The sequence below is a fragment of the Lepisma saccharinum genome, chromosome 8 (assembly GCF_977018435.1).
Source record: "Lepisma saccharinum chromosome 8, izLepSacc3.1, whole genome shotgun sequence".
NCBI lineage: Eukaryota > Metazoa > Arthropoda > Insecta > Zygentoma > Lepismatidae > Lepisma > Lepisma saccharinum.
Window position 1 is genome coordinate 24297956 of NC_139236.1, and position 14891 is coordinate 24312846.

Genomic DNA, 14891 nt, shown 5'->3' on the forward strand with positions numbered 1-14891 from the left:
TAACACCTCTTTAAAAAACTGTTGTTCAGCTGGCTCCAGCTGATAGTACCATGTAAGGGCCCCTTGCCAGTGTTACGGTCAAGTCCTCAATGGCAGATGTAGTGGAAAAGGAGTCCTTCGGTACGGTGCAGATGGCAGAAGAGGCAACCCTGCCTCTTGGGGTTTAAAATAAAGAGGGAACCCACGCCCTTGTGTTGAGGATGGATCCTCAAAGGCTAAGGGAGTACACCCTGACATAGGAACTAGCAGGCCAAGGGCTAAGAGGGGAGGCATCTCCAATGGCTTTGGACTCAGGGGGCTGACAACCCATTAGTCCGAGAATATCTTGTTATAAGCAAACAGAAGGATGCCAGGTGGATGACTACTTTTGACCAGGAAACAGGATTTTGAAAATTGGAACTTTGAATGTGTGTCGTGTGCATGGAAAAGAAATAGAACTTATGAGAGAAATAAACAAAGCTAAACTACATGGGTCGTTCAATATATAAGTTTCCGTATGCTGTAAAAAAAAATATTTTTAAGATACATTAGAAAACTATACATACATGTGTAGGAGGATCCTTCCTCACTTGTCCACATAATCCCCATAGAGATTCAGGCATTTGTCCCACTGTTGCACCAATTTGTCCATTCCCTTTGCAAGAAAATCAGGGCTCTGGTTATTGAGCACTATTCTCACATTGCGATTCACTTCTTCATCTGTTTCGAAATGGTAACCTTGCAATTCAGACTTTAACACCGGAAAAAGATGGAAATCACTTGGCGCTAAATTGGGGCTGTATGGAGGGTGGGACAGCTGTTCCCACCCCAATTCTTCAATTTTGTGTTGTGTTTGCACTGCTGAGTAGGAGCGAGCATTATCGTCAAGAAGAATGCATTGCCATCAGGCCTGTAGCCAGAATTGATCTCCGGGGGGGGGGGGGGGGGGGGTGCTCATGGGTTATCAAGGGTGGCTTTGTAAATCAAGTCCATTTTTCAAAAGTTTAACAATGTTGAATGAAGGTAAATTAGGTGTGTGTTTGGGGAGGAGAGAGTCATTAAGTTACATAACGTTTAGAAATATCACACAAATACTACATTTTTCTATATCATTTAAAATATCACTTGAGGTGTTAATTGGCTTCTACTGAAATCATCCCTTACTACACATTCCATATGTTTGATGATACAGATATTTATATTACACAGAAAAAGATAGACAATATTCAATCATAGGGTCTACTGTACATTCCACTCCCCGGCCGAAACAATAAAACTCCCCTTCGTTCGCAAAACTTGGGATCTGTTGACCTTTGACGCAGATGTGGAGGGAATTTGCATTATGACATCAAAGTCACAGATTTCTGTATAAATGAAAGATTGCAACAGGGGCAACGAAGGTACAGATAAAGAAGCTCCCCTGTGAAGAAACTTTCTGAAGTCTAGAGAAGAGAAATCACCTAAATACTTGCCGCTACTTAAGACTTCTTCTTATAAATAGGATGAACAAATGTAATAGCTGCTGTTCATGCTCCCTGAATTTATCCTTCATCAAAGTTGTGAGGGAAATGATATCTGCTGTCTACATTTTCACTTTTCACTGCACAGAATAGCTTTACCTAATGTCAAGGGGGCTGAGTAGTTCGAGGGGGACTCAGCCCCCCCAGCCCCTGCCTGGCTACGGCCCTGATTGCCATCTTGCTGGTTTTGCATTAAACCTTCAAGGCTGCATCCCATTCTCATCAGTCGATTATCGCGACTCAGTTGATGAGGAACCCAATGTGCACACACTTTGCGGTATTGTAATTTCTCATGAATGATGAGATGGGTTGTTCTTTTTAATGGCATTGCTTTATATAATATTTTATAGCACAGGGAAACTTATATATTGAACGTCCCTAGTAAATATACTAGCAGTAACCGAAGCTAAAAAGAAGGGGAGAGGATGCAAACAGATAATGGAACCAGAAAGTGGGAATAGATATCTTTTATTCTACTCAGGAGTGGACATGAACCAACGAGCTAAAGCAGGAGTAGGCATAATCATACCAGAAAGATATTGATATTATATAAAAGACTGCCAGTATATAAACGAGAGACTAACTGTAGATACCAATAGTACAGACTATCAGACTATTACCTATATTCATGGGCATACATATAGTTCATGTAAGGGGGGGGGGGGGACTCAACTTTTGGTACAATTAGGGTTAAGTTGTATGTATGTACAACATAATTGTCATTTACATCCCACATTTTGTGGGAACTTTATTTGAAAACTGCGGACTGAACAGATAGGCACTGACTCTTTGTAGTAAGCAGGTTACTATATAATAGAAGAGAATCGTAACTGAAATTCAGCACTGCTAGCAGACGGTGGTGCCATCGTCAAGTCAAAGATGTTTGCAGTACCATCTGTACCTCGTTAACTCTTGTATTATGGAGAGGGAGTGGTTAAATGTAGAGTTAGATTGTTTTGTAAAATGAGAATTTTATAATTACGTCCACGCATTTAAATATAAAAAAGTTCAGGAAATACCATTCCGGGATTGTCCCTGAAAATCCTGGATGTATACCACCCCTAGGTATGATCGGGCTTATCAAAACCCAATCTGACACCACATGAAAGGCCACAAATTTATTAAATTAAGTATATCTAGGAACTTCTAACTTCTCTACATAAAATGAACTGAAAATGCTAATCCCAGGTTCACTTTAAAATACAGTATTGGAATTACTCTTTTCCTCCTTGCTACAAAATTGAAAATAACATCATCGGTGTTATTTTAATATTCGTATGTATGTACACTAAGCAGTGCAGGGTCCATTAGTCAAAAATCTCCTGTTGAATTGTGAGGACATTATCGGATGTTGAAGATGAAACTGGCAGTGTTGCCAAAATCATCAACAATTTGTGCATATTTGAGTACAAGAGCTTGTCACAATTTTGTACTGCCTACAATGCAGACCCTGGACATACCTTTCTAATTTCTGTTTGCCAAATTTTTCATTCAGATTTGAAAATGTAAAAAATATCAACCAGGCCATCCATCATTTTGACACTGTTGCAATGAATGAGGAATAGGCATGTCATATTTGAATAAGTTGTTGCAATTTTCAATGTGTTGACTGTGTTCAGAGAAAGTTGGGTTCATTTCTACTACAAAATGGTCCAAAAATGGACATCAGTAAAGTTTCTACTATTAGTGTATACAATTTCACAGGTCACCTTACTTAGTATTCATACTTTTCTGTCCATCTTGTGTCAAAGAACTTGAGAACGTTACAGTATTTCCCTGGCTATCTTGCACTGCATTTTTTAAGACCAAATTCCTTTGAGAAAATTGATTGATTGGTTTCCTTTATTTTGCTTCGCATCTTGTGCCACTTTTGGCTAATTTGCGAAGATTGGGATGAGTGATGACATGATGAAATTGAAGCATGGACACCCACAAACGCTCATGCCTAGGCCAGGTTTCAAACCCAGGCATCATAGCTTGATGTGCTAACTACTTCACCATGGGGAGCAGCTCCTTTGAGAAGACTCGAGGGGGAAAAATTATAACTGATTTGACAGTCTCAATATCGCAGAAATTCCACAGAAATGGCCAACAGCCAAGGTTAAAATATGTGCTGAACAATGTACACTTCTGTGAAATTATCTGTCTCACCCCCTTAATGCTACCACTCATTACATCAACACCATCATACCTTCGCCAACCATTTTTTTCTAAATCCACACCCACCCAACCAAGAGAGAGTAGAAGTAACGGTAACTGAAGCTAACCCACATGCAGTTACAATCTCCAATAGGGACAAATCGAAAAGAAAGTTGCAGACATTTGGTTTGCAATCCAATCTGGTGTGTGAAATTAATATCTTTCCCATTTGTGTCCCGTTCTATACGCTTATAATTTATAACAAAATAAGTCTGAAGAAATTTTTACGAACAAGTCTCTGTTCATAGCGGATAGAACGGGTGATCTGGCAATTTTACTGAACCAAAGGGGGGGGGGGGGTTGGACCCATTGAAACCCCCCTGAAATACGCCCATGCCTATATTGCTGCATATGGACCAAATGACGAGACAGCGGAAAAAAAGGTTGCTTTTTATGAAGAACTACAGAAAGTAATAGACGACAGTGAACGAAAAATATATGTACTAGGAGACTTAAATGGAAGAGTTGGTAAAGAAGTAAAGGGTATTGAAGAAGTGATGGGTAAATATGACTAGACACATCAAAATGACAATGGAAGAAGAATAATTGATCTGTGTGTCAGCAATGAGTTAATAATAGTCAACACCAAATTTCAACATAAAGGCATTCATAAGTACACAAGAGAGGAACCCAGTTGCATGGAGAAGTCCATCATTGATTACAGCTTAGTGCAGAAAACAGAATTTAGGAATGTTCTCGATGCTAGAGTGTATAGAGGTTTTGAAATGGGAAGTGACCATCATCTATTAGTAATGAAAAGAGCTATAACATCAACATTTAGGAAAGAATCAAACACAAAGAACATAAGGGAGAAAATAATGAACCACAAAGTCAAGGATAAAAATAACTAACTAACTAACTCTCTAGCCTTCTTAAACCCGAAGGTTCATGGCAGCAGCAACACAGGCCTTCCATCTGTCCTTATCTTGAGCAAGATCCAGGGCCAGATTAAACTATGGGCAACTGGGGCAATTGCCCCAGGGCCCCCACCAAAAGGAAGCTGTGAAGGGCCTCCACCAAAAAAAAATTGTTAACCAGCTGGCTATGCTTGTGAAAAATTACATAAGAAGTTGTATTTTAAAAATAAGAAAAAACTTCAATATTCCCGTATGTCTACACTCTTCTGGATCCAATTGTTGCACAGCTATCAGTCGATCTGTTTGTAGATATCTGAAGTTCAGTATACTTTATACCATGGATTGATTTGGATGTGGTGTGGAAATAAGGCACACTTATTTAAACAATCAATTCTCAGATACAATTAAGATAATAACTAATCCAAGGAAGTACAATGGGCGTTCAATAAGTTTTGCACAGATGGTTATAATATTTTTATTATTTGCAATATGATGATGAAATTTTAGGTGAACATACTTTGATCCTTTGGCTAGAAGACCATGTCACTCAATGTAGCCTTCATCTGCTGTGACACATCTCGTCCAACGTTCTTCCCATGCCTTGAACGCACTTTGGTAAAATTCAGGTGGCTGACTTTTACACCATTGTTTCACGCAAGAAATGAGGTCCTTGTCACTGTCAAATATTTTTCCCCGCAGGTGGGCCTTCAGATGACCAAACAGGAAGAAATCCGAAGGAGCCAATTCAAGACTATATGGAGGCTGAGGGACGACTTCCCATCCCATTTTCATGATTGTTTGCTGTGGCATCATGGCTGTGTGAGGCTTGGCATTGTCATGATGGAGTTTGATGACCTTACCTTGCAGCTCTGGTCAACAATTATGGAAATAATCCATTATTGTTCCTGTGTTTAAAAAGGTGATAAAATGAACTGCAATAATTACCGTGGAATTTCTCTACTCTCAACAACATATAAAATATTATCTAACATTATTTTAACAAGACTAACCCCATATGCTAATGAAATTATAGGTGATTATCAATGTGGATTTAAATGTAACAGTTCAACTACAGATCAAATTTTTCACATCAGACAGACACTTGAAAAAAAAAGTTGGAATATAATCAAAGTGTCCATCAGCTATTAATTGATTTCAAAAAAGCATATGATTCATTCAAGAGAGAGAAATTATATAATATATTAGTCGAGTTTGGAATACCTAAGAAGCTTGTTAATATGTTAAAAGTATACACCAATGAAACAGAAAGTAAAATTCGTGTGGGTATTAATATGTCTGACAAATTTACAATTCATGATGGTTTAAAACAAGGAGATGCATTATCTCCATTGCTCTTTAATTTTGCCTTAGAATATGCTGTTAGGAAGGTAAAAGAAACTAAGGAAGGACTAAAATTAAATGGTGTGACTCAGTTGTTAGCATATGCAGATGATGTAGACTTATTAGGGGATGATATAAACACAATTAAGAATAATGGTTTGGAAGTTAGCAAAGAGAAAACTAAATATATGTCAATATATGCTTACAGGCTGAAACCAAGTGTTAGGTAATAATCAATATATAATTATTGATAACTCGTTTGAACCAGTTTCCAAATTCAAGTACTTAGGAGTAATACTAACAAATGAAAATTATATTAAAGAGGAAATAAAAAGCAGGCTAAATTCAGGAAATGCATTTTACTTTTCTCTCGTTTAATATCTAGAAAACTAAAAGTTAAAATATACCTGTAGAAAACAGCAATTTTGCGTGTTTTATTATATGGGTGTGAAACTTGGTCCCTAACATTGAAAGAGGAACATAAATTGAGAGTATTTGAAAATAAGATCCTTAGGAAAATATTTGGATCTAAAAGGGATGAGGAGACAGGTGAGTGGAGAAGATTATATAATTTAGAACTACATAATTTGTATTCATGTCCAGATAATATTAGAATGATTAAATCAAGAAGACTTAGGTGGGCAGGCCATGTGGCAGGAATGGGAGAGGAAAGAGGAGTTTACAGGATTCTTGTTGGGAAACCTGATGGTAAGAGACCTGTAGGAAGGCCAAGATGAAGATGGAGGGATAACGTTGAGATGGACCTAAAGGAAATCGGTAGGGATGGAAAAGAGTATATAGATCTTGCTCAGGATAGGGACAGATGGAAGGCCTGTGTTGCTGTAGCCATGAACCTTTGGGTTTAAGAAGGCTAGAGTGTTAGTTAGTTAGTCATATTTTCATTATTCATCAATATTTTTTTACCATACAAGTTGCAATACTGGGCCCAGTCCAATATAAAAACACAATTGTCCTTCCTAAGATATGATACTTTACCACTGCCTGCCATACAGTGAATGCAACAATACTTGTTGTCTTTCATATGTTGAACTTGGTGCCTTTGAACATTCCTATATGAAAACAGAAAGCTAAGACAAATCTGATTTTACACTCATACAGTACGTAACATTCTTATTCGTACACATGGATTTTCAAAGAAAATGCTTTAATACCTGAAAGGAAATACACACTTTTGAAATTGTTTCTTTACAATTCAATAATTAATATCATTAGGAACGTAAAATCTTACCCAAATTCGTATAACCAATGGCAATAATAAATTAAATGAAACTGAAAGAGAAACATGCCATTTTTTGTACAACTTTTCTGTTCGTACACTTAATAATATAAAAGAAAAAAGTATATTCAGAGCAAATTGACTGAACAGTTCTAATACTTTGATGCGTATCCTTTGGCTTTAATTACTGCTTGACACCTGTTCTTCATAGAATTAACCAGTTTTCGACATGTTTCAGAGCTTATTTTATTTCACTCAGCTTGCACAACAGTTTTCAACTCTTGTTTGGACTTGACGTCTGCTTTATGGACTCGTCTCTTCAAAATTGCCCATAAATGCTCAATGGGATTAAGTTTGGACTTCGAGCTGGTGTTTGTAGTAGTTTGGGCACATTCCATATTAGCCAATTCATGTTAACTCGCACCTTATGCTTACTGTCATTGTCTTGTTGGAATCTGTAAATAGGCGGCATGTCCATTTTTTGGGCACTCAGCTTTACATTGTTCTTCAATATGTCCAAATAGACATATGCATCCATGATACCATCAATAAACTGGATGGTACCAACACCTTTGGTTGACATACAGCCCCAAATCATTAATGACCCACCACCGTGTTTAACTGTTGGAACTGTGTTAATGTGATCATTGTCTTTATTTTATTTTCTCCAGACCCTATTTATCCCATCTGACTCGTCTGACCATATGACACTATCCCAAAATTCCTAGTCCTTGTGGATGTGCTCTTTTGCGAATGAAAGTCTATTCCTGTGATTCACCTTATTTTCATACGGCCTCTTTCATGGTATTCTGCCATGATATCCATGCTTCCACACCAGTTTGATAGAACATCATCTTGCCAGCAACATTTTCTACTAACGGTCGTAACTGAAAAACACTTAGTCGGGGGTTTTCTTGCACTCTTTTTAAAATAAAGCGTTCATAAAGGTTATTCAACCGCCTCTCTTTTGGATTTCTTGGCACATTCTGTGTTGAACCTTCCTCTCTAAATTTGATTACTATGTATTGAACTGTGGAGTGTGATTTATTGACTGTTCGTCCAATTTTTCTTAACGAATAACCTATAAGAGCCAACTGCTTGACGGGGAGCGCACCTGCATGTTCAAACTTGTTACAAAGTTGCAAACTGCACAGAATCGCCCGAATAGCGGTGGCGCTGTATGCGAGGAAGATTGAAACTCTTGCCTGTACGAATAACAATGTTGCATGAAACAGCGTGTTTTTCTCTTTTCACACAAATTATATGCTCTGTTTATACACTTTGAATATACATTTTTATTGACATTTGTTGGTGAAACCTTCATTAACATTAATTTACAGGTACATATGAAAATGATTATATTTACTAGTAGATATGACATTTTTTCCTCGGAAATTCTATGTGTCCGAATAACAATGTTACATACTGTATGAGTTTTACTGTATTACACTGTTTTTAGTTACCTTTTTCTTATATGGATAGCATTTATCTATTTCTGTGTTTTATTTTTAAAATTGGACACTATATAAGGTTATTTGAACCACAAGGATACAACAATTACAGGAAGTGAACATTTTATTAAAAGTTGAACTGTATACAAATACTAACATTGATAATAACTATCATATACCTTTATGAAAATTCATTCGAATCACCAATTTTAATGCAAGAGACATGTTTAGCAAGTCTTTTGACTCCATTCTTGTCATATATGTTCAAGTAGCCTGTTCATTATTTTTATTTCCCATAAGTTGATTCAACATCGTTAATTTTCTGTCTTTTCACAGCGCAGCAAGATTTCCTGGATCACTTAATGTTGATATTAGTGAACTATATATCAATTAAGTGCCTTTTCCTGGTATGCACTACATAACAACAAGTTTGAGTACTTTATTTTCATTGAAGGGTAAGTATCCAGTAACATTCAAGTGAGTAATATTCTTATAAAACATTTTTCACTAGTATGTTTTGTTTAATATACATTAAAGTACTAGGGGGAGTAAAATGAAAATGCAATTTATTTGTTTGTTTTTATTTTATCTGGTAGATTTCTGCATGTAGTATTGCACAAGTTTGCTGCATTTTATCACTGAGTTAGTGCCTGTTTACCTTTGAGATGCACATGCAGCACTTATGAGTCACTGTGACGGTCTTTTCACCCATCTGCCTGCGAACTGAGGCCGTTGTCGAACTTCCTCATCTATTCATAAACTTCGCATGGTAAGCATGCATAAAGATTATGAATTTTTATTTGCCAAATTATTTCTACAAGTTTTAGTCTTCCCTGGGGCAAGACACAACTTTCCTTCACTGGTGAAAGTGTGTGGAGGAAGCACCATCTTCAAAATAACACTTTGAAGCTCACTTGATAAGTGTTGCAGCTTGAGGTCATTTTGTTAATACCAGTTGATAGCTCATGTACATTTGAACAGTATGCAGTGTGTCCTATAACGTTGTTGAGCCTTTAAGGTGCAACTATACTTTCCACTGAATATACAGCCTGTTTCAAAATGATTTGAACGAAAAGAAATCGTTCCATGAGTGTTAAAACACTATCAACGATTAAAATTGTATTGAAATATTTTCGACCACATCCTCAAGTTTTGTTTGGTACGTTCATAGTAGTTTGAAGTTCTTCCACCAGGTGTCAGAGTGACAATTTATATGATGGCTGCCTGTGGTGCAGAGAAAGCATTGTGCATCCTACAATTTCACGTTAGTCAGCCTGTTGTGAGTGTTCAGCGTGAGTTTCGTACCAAATTTCATAAAGAACCAGCATCAAAGAACTCCATTAGCAATTGGTATCAACAATTCAAGACAACAGGATGCATTTGCAAGGGAAAATCGTCTGGTAGGCCCACCACGTCTGAGGTAGATATCGAGAGAGTTCGAGCTTGTTTTCAATGCAGCCCTCAAAAGACTACAGCAAGAGCTATTCAAGAACTTCAAATGTCTCGAACAACTGTGTGGCGCATAGTGCATAAGCGTTTACACATGTATTCCTATCGTGTGCAGTTGTTACAACATTTAACACCTAATGATTACAAGTCCAGCAATGATTTTGGTGAGTCATTCCAAGAGTTGTACAGTGATGATGATTTTTTGAACAAAGTGTGTTTCAGTGATGAAACTACATTCCATATTATGGGACAAGTAAGCAAACAAAATGTTTGTATCTGTGGGACTGAGAAGCCTAATAAAAGCGTTGAAATTATTTGTGATTCACCAAAAACAAATGTGTTTTGTGCCATTTCATCTTCTAAAGTGTACGGTCCGTACTTTTTTACCGAAGAAAATGTGACTGGAGAAACATTTCTATACATGCTTACTATGTTACTACGTGGCTTATGCCACAGCTTGAACATGACAGTGCAAACTTTATCTATCAACTGCATGGAGCCCCTTGCCACTTTCATCGCAATGTTAGGAATTTCCTTAATGCACAGAATAGAATAGAAAGTATTTTTATTTACTACAGAGCGAGATTCAGCCTTGGGCTGCTCTACCATCTAACTCTGAGAGACTGTCACACCGCTGGATTGGGCTAGCTGCTCGCAATGATCAACAGCTTTTACGTTGGCCACCAAGATCACCGGACTTAACTCTTTGCGATTTTTTTTTTCAGGGGACATGTCAAAGACATTGTGTACAAACCACCTCTACCCCAAGATGTCTCTGAACTGCAAGAACACATTATTGCTGCAGTGCAAACTGTTGATGTTGAAAACATGCTGAAACGGGTCTGGGAAGAATTGGATTACCTAACTGATGTATGCAGGGTAACAAAGGGGGCTCACATTGAGCATTTGTGAGTTACTGTATTACAATTTTTACCACTAAAACTTGGACAGTTATAGTACTTATGTGTAAAATGTTCAGTAAATTGCACAATTAATAAAAAAAATTATAACGAGTTGAAATTGCTCAAATAATTTTGAAACACATGGTGTATATAGTACGTGAAGGATGAGCAGACTTTAATGCAATTTTATAATTAAATTGCAAGTACTCAGCACTCAAATGGTTTCCATAATGTTATTATACTTACGTTGCAAGAATTAAACAACACAACTCAACTTCATAAATATTATTTCGCTTTAAATCATTCTATACAAACTCATTTTGCAACTTACGACACAAGACATTTTAAATCGAGCCTCTTACATAACAACAAGGAATCGAAGTCAACAACTTAAAAACAATATCGACATTGATACATCATTCTTAATCTCAATGGTTCACTGTTTATTTTATAAATTTGTACACAGTAGAAATGAAGTAAATATTAGTTATTTGGGAATGTAGAAGACAATCACAAAGGTTTTTATTTTACTCCCTCATATTTATACCTAGGTATAATAATGGTCATTTTAGCTCTCTTTGAATAATTTATTATCTAGTAATTAGCCTTAGTGGACAGGATCACCATGTCTGTAGGCTTCTTGATGTACGAAGTTTTCAAATGTTCAGTGATTCATGAAGAGGTTCCCTTGGTATATAAGCAAGATCAGTTCCAGATAGGTTTAGAGACCTAACGTCGCACTCATCAGGGATTGAAGGACATATATTTGTGTGAATCTATTTGTATGTATGCAGTGTGGTTGAGGTCTGGTGTAGGTGACAGGTCTATCGGGTGTTGTGTCTCTCACATCCACTCTCTCAATCAACTATTGTCAGCCAGGACTGGTTCAACATTTTGGGAAGTTCTGGTGCTACTGTTTCCATTTTGTGTTGATCTGTCCTGAGATTCTAACAGCAATGAAAATGTCTTCAGTGATTCTCTGGTCTGCCGTTCTATTGCAGGTGTGGGGTCTTGAAGTTGTGGCTGGTATATGCAGTCAATTAGAATTGTCACAGTCTGTGAATTTGAGTATAACCAAAGCATTTCCTTTGTCTGCTGTCATTATGATAATGTCCTATTCTGTGCTGCTGTTATGTTATGATTTTGTGGAACTGCTATTTTAAAAGCCACATATGCTTGTCTTGGGCAACTGCATCTGGGAGATCTCAATGCTGCTAAAGATGTCTGTGGTTGGGATTTTCCTCAGTACTGGAGAGAAGTTCGAGCCTTTCGAGAGAAGGGAGATGGTCACTTCATCGAAAACTTTGCCCATCAGGTTGACCACCATGTGATGGTTTGTGTTTCACATGGTTTGCTTCGAACTTCTAGTTGGTTGGCTGAGTCTAAACGGCTGTGGTCTTGTTGCCTTGGACTTCCGTACATGCTTTGGTGGCAGATCAACAACACTATCTAGACTGTTTCACTGAGCAATCTCCATCAGTGACACAAAGCACCTTCAAGATGAAATGAGTTACCGGCATACAGCCTTAAGGCAGAATGGATACTCAAAAAGCATCATTAACAAAATGCTAGGAACACCAAACAGGGATGGACACTTTCAGAAACTGACTGAAAAGGACTGAAGACACCTGGTGTTTACTGTATCACTTGTGGCTGCAGTAAATCCTTCATTGGACAAACAAGAGGGCAGTCGAACAATGATGTCAAAAAACGTTCCAGCTACATCTAGAATTTCCATCTGAAAAAATCAGTGTTAGCAGAACATTTTATCTGTGAGGGCCATAGAATTTAATTTACTTCACCACAACTTGTATCATCAATAAGCAATTCAATTGCTGGGATTGAGAAGATTGACAAGATTAATATTATTATTGGGAAGTGTCTAAGCCAGTTGTTGCCACATTTTTTGATTCCACGGCGGCCTTAGTGTTTCAAGATTTTTCCATGGCACCCAAGTCAGAATGTAGGCCTATCTAACACCTGCAATGCTCAGTTAGTGTGGTTTCGTTGCTTCCCCAAGTTAAAAAATAAACACATATTTCACAATCAGAAATATTTACATATAAAAGTACTAGATACGCACATATTTGGAAGTAAGTGTCATTTCAGTGAAACTATTGGAACATTTGGTGGCGCACACTTTGTAAACCACTGTTCTAAGCTACTAATGTATTTGCCAACAACTTGCATGTCATTTCTTTCAATTTTCTATCCATACATTTAGGGGCTGTTCCCAGCCCCAATAGCACCTTGCTTTGGTCATCCATTGCACTCTGGGAACTACAGCACAGCCATGGATACAGGAGTAGATTCCTCAGATGCTAGTTTCACCATTGGCAAGCCAAAAGTGAATGGCAGTCTGTCTGTCTTGGCAGGTGAAAAAAATTGAAATCATAATCTCCCTTCCCACTTCAACAGACTTAGGACTGTCAGATGGTAGTTGCAAGTGCTGATAATTTCTGAACAACCTCAAATGTGGAAGAGGTACCCAAGTTTCTGTGTAATGTTTATTTTTAATTTGTAATTTCATTTGGATTAGAATAAAAATACGATAAGACAGACCCCAAATGCAAAAATCAACTGATCACACTCCTTCAATATGTGATAGAAAAATAACAGTTACATGTGTGGCCTGCCAAGAAATCATCAACTTCTGCCAACAACTATATTTTTCATTATTATAAGAACATAATTTGTTATATTTCTTGAAAGTACCATCTGGTGTGGTTAAAAATTATGATTCCATTGTTTAAAAAACAGCAAGCAACACAAAAATCAATTCATTAAAAATTTCAAAATTGTAAAAAACCTATATCAGAAACAAAAATATTAGAACACAACCATAAAGTTGAACTTAACACAAACAGTATGCACAATTATATTATAATATTTATAAAATTACAACTAGCTTACACCAATATTTAATTATGGAACTGACACTAAAGGAAAAACTAAGACACTCTTATTTACCTGATTTTCATTTTCAGAGTAGGGTGGTTGACAATTCCACCGAGTTGTCTGTTGCAGGTAGTGTTTAAGGTTCCTTAAAATATATACTTATTCTGCTAGAAAACAATCTATGTCTATGTGCTTAACACCTTCCAATTTTATACCAACCTGTAATTTTCTTCAATCTGGTGGATATCAATGGAACTGAAAAGAGAAAAACTTGTAGTAAACAGAATAAATGAAAGACACTAATATGGCTACCTGAAATAAAGACAAAATGCACAATCCTGCAAGACTGCCAACCTCCAGAATCCCTTCTAGTGTTCATCTGGAGATCGGCCACTCTCTCCCTACCCACCAATCCCTGGAGTAGGACCCGCTCTTAAGGTGAGCGCTGGATGTTCCGAGACGTTAACAGCTCGCAGGTAAACACCCTGTCTTTTTTTCAGACAGACATCCTAAAATAACAAGAAAAGAGAATGGAATATTATTGAAAACTCACCACAATTCCTCTGGTACATCTTGTGATGGAATTTATCCTGAAAAAGAGAAAAAAACTTGTAGTCAACAGAAGAAACCGAAAGACGCTAATATGTCTACCTGAAGTAAAGACAAAATGCATAATCCTGCAACACTGCCAACCTCCAGAATTCCTTCTAGTGTTCATCTGGAGATGGGCTACTCTCTCCCTACCCACCTGTTGCGTTTCATATTTAAACACTGGACTGATTATATACACTATTTAATGTACACTGACACTGGACTACATTGGAATGGAGTCGACCACCGTGTAGCAATGTCTCTCGTTGTTCTCTCGTACAGTGCGGGTATTTCCCGATAAGTACCACGCCCTGCACAGTCTCCGAAGAAGAGAGTCTGCACTGTCCTGCCACCTAGTGGCGACAAGTATAATGAATATTTAGAATATACAAATTTTCACACATTGATAACACAAATAATAATACATACAGTAATCTATCCCAAACATAGTCCCCCCTCTTGATCGA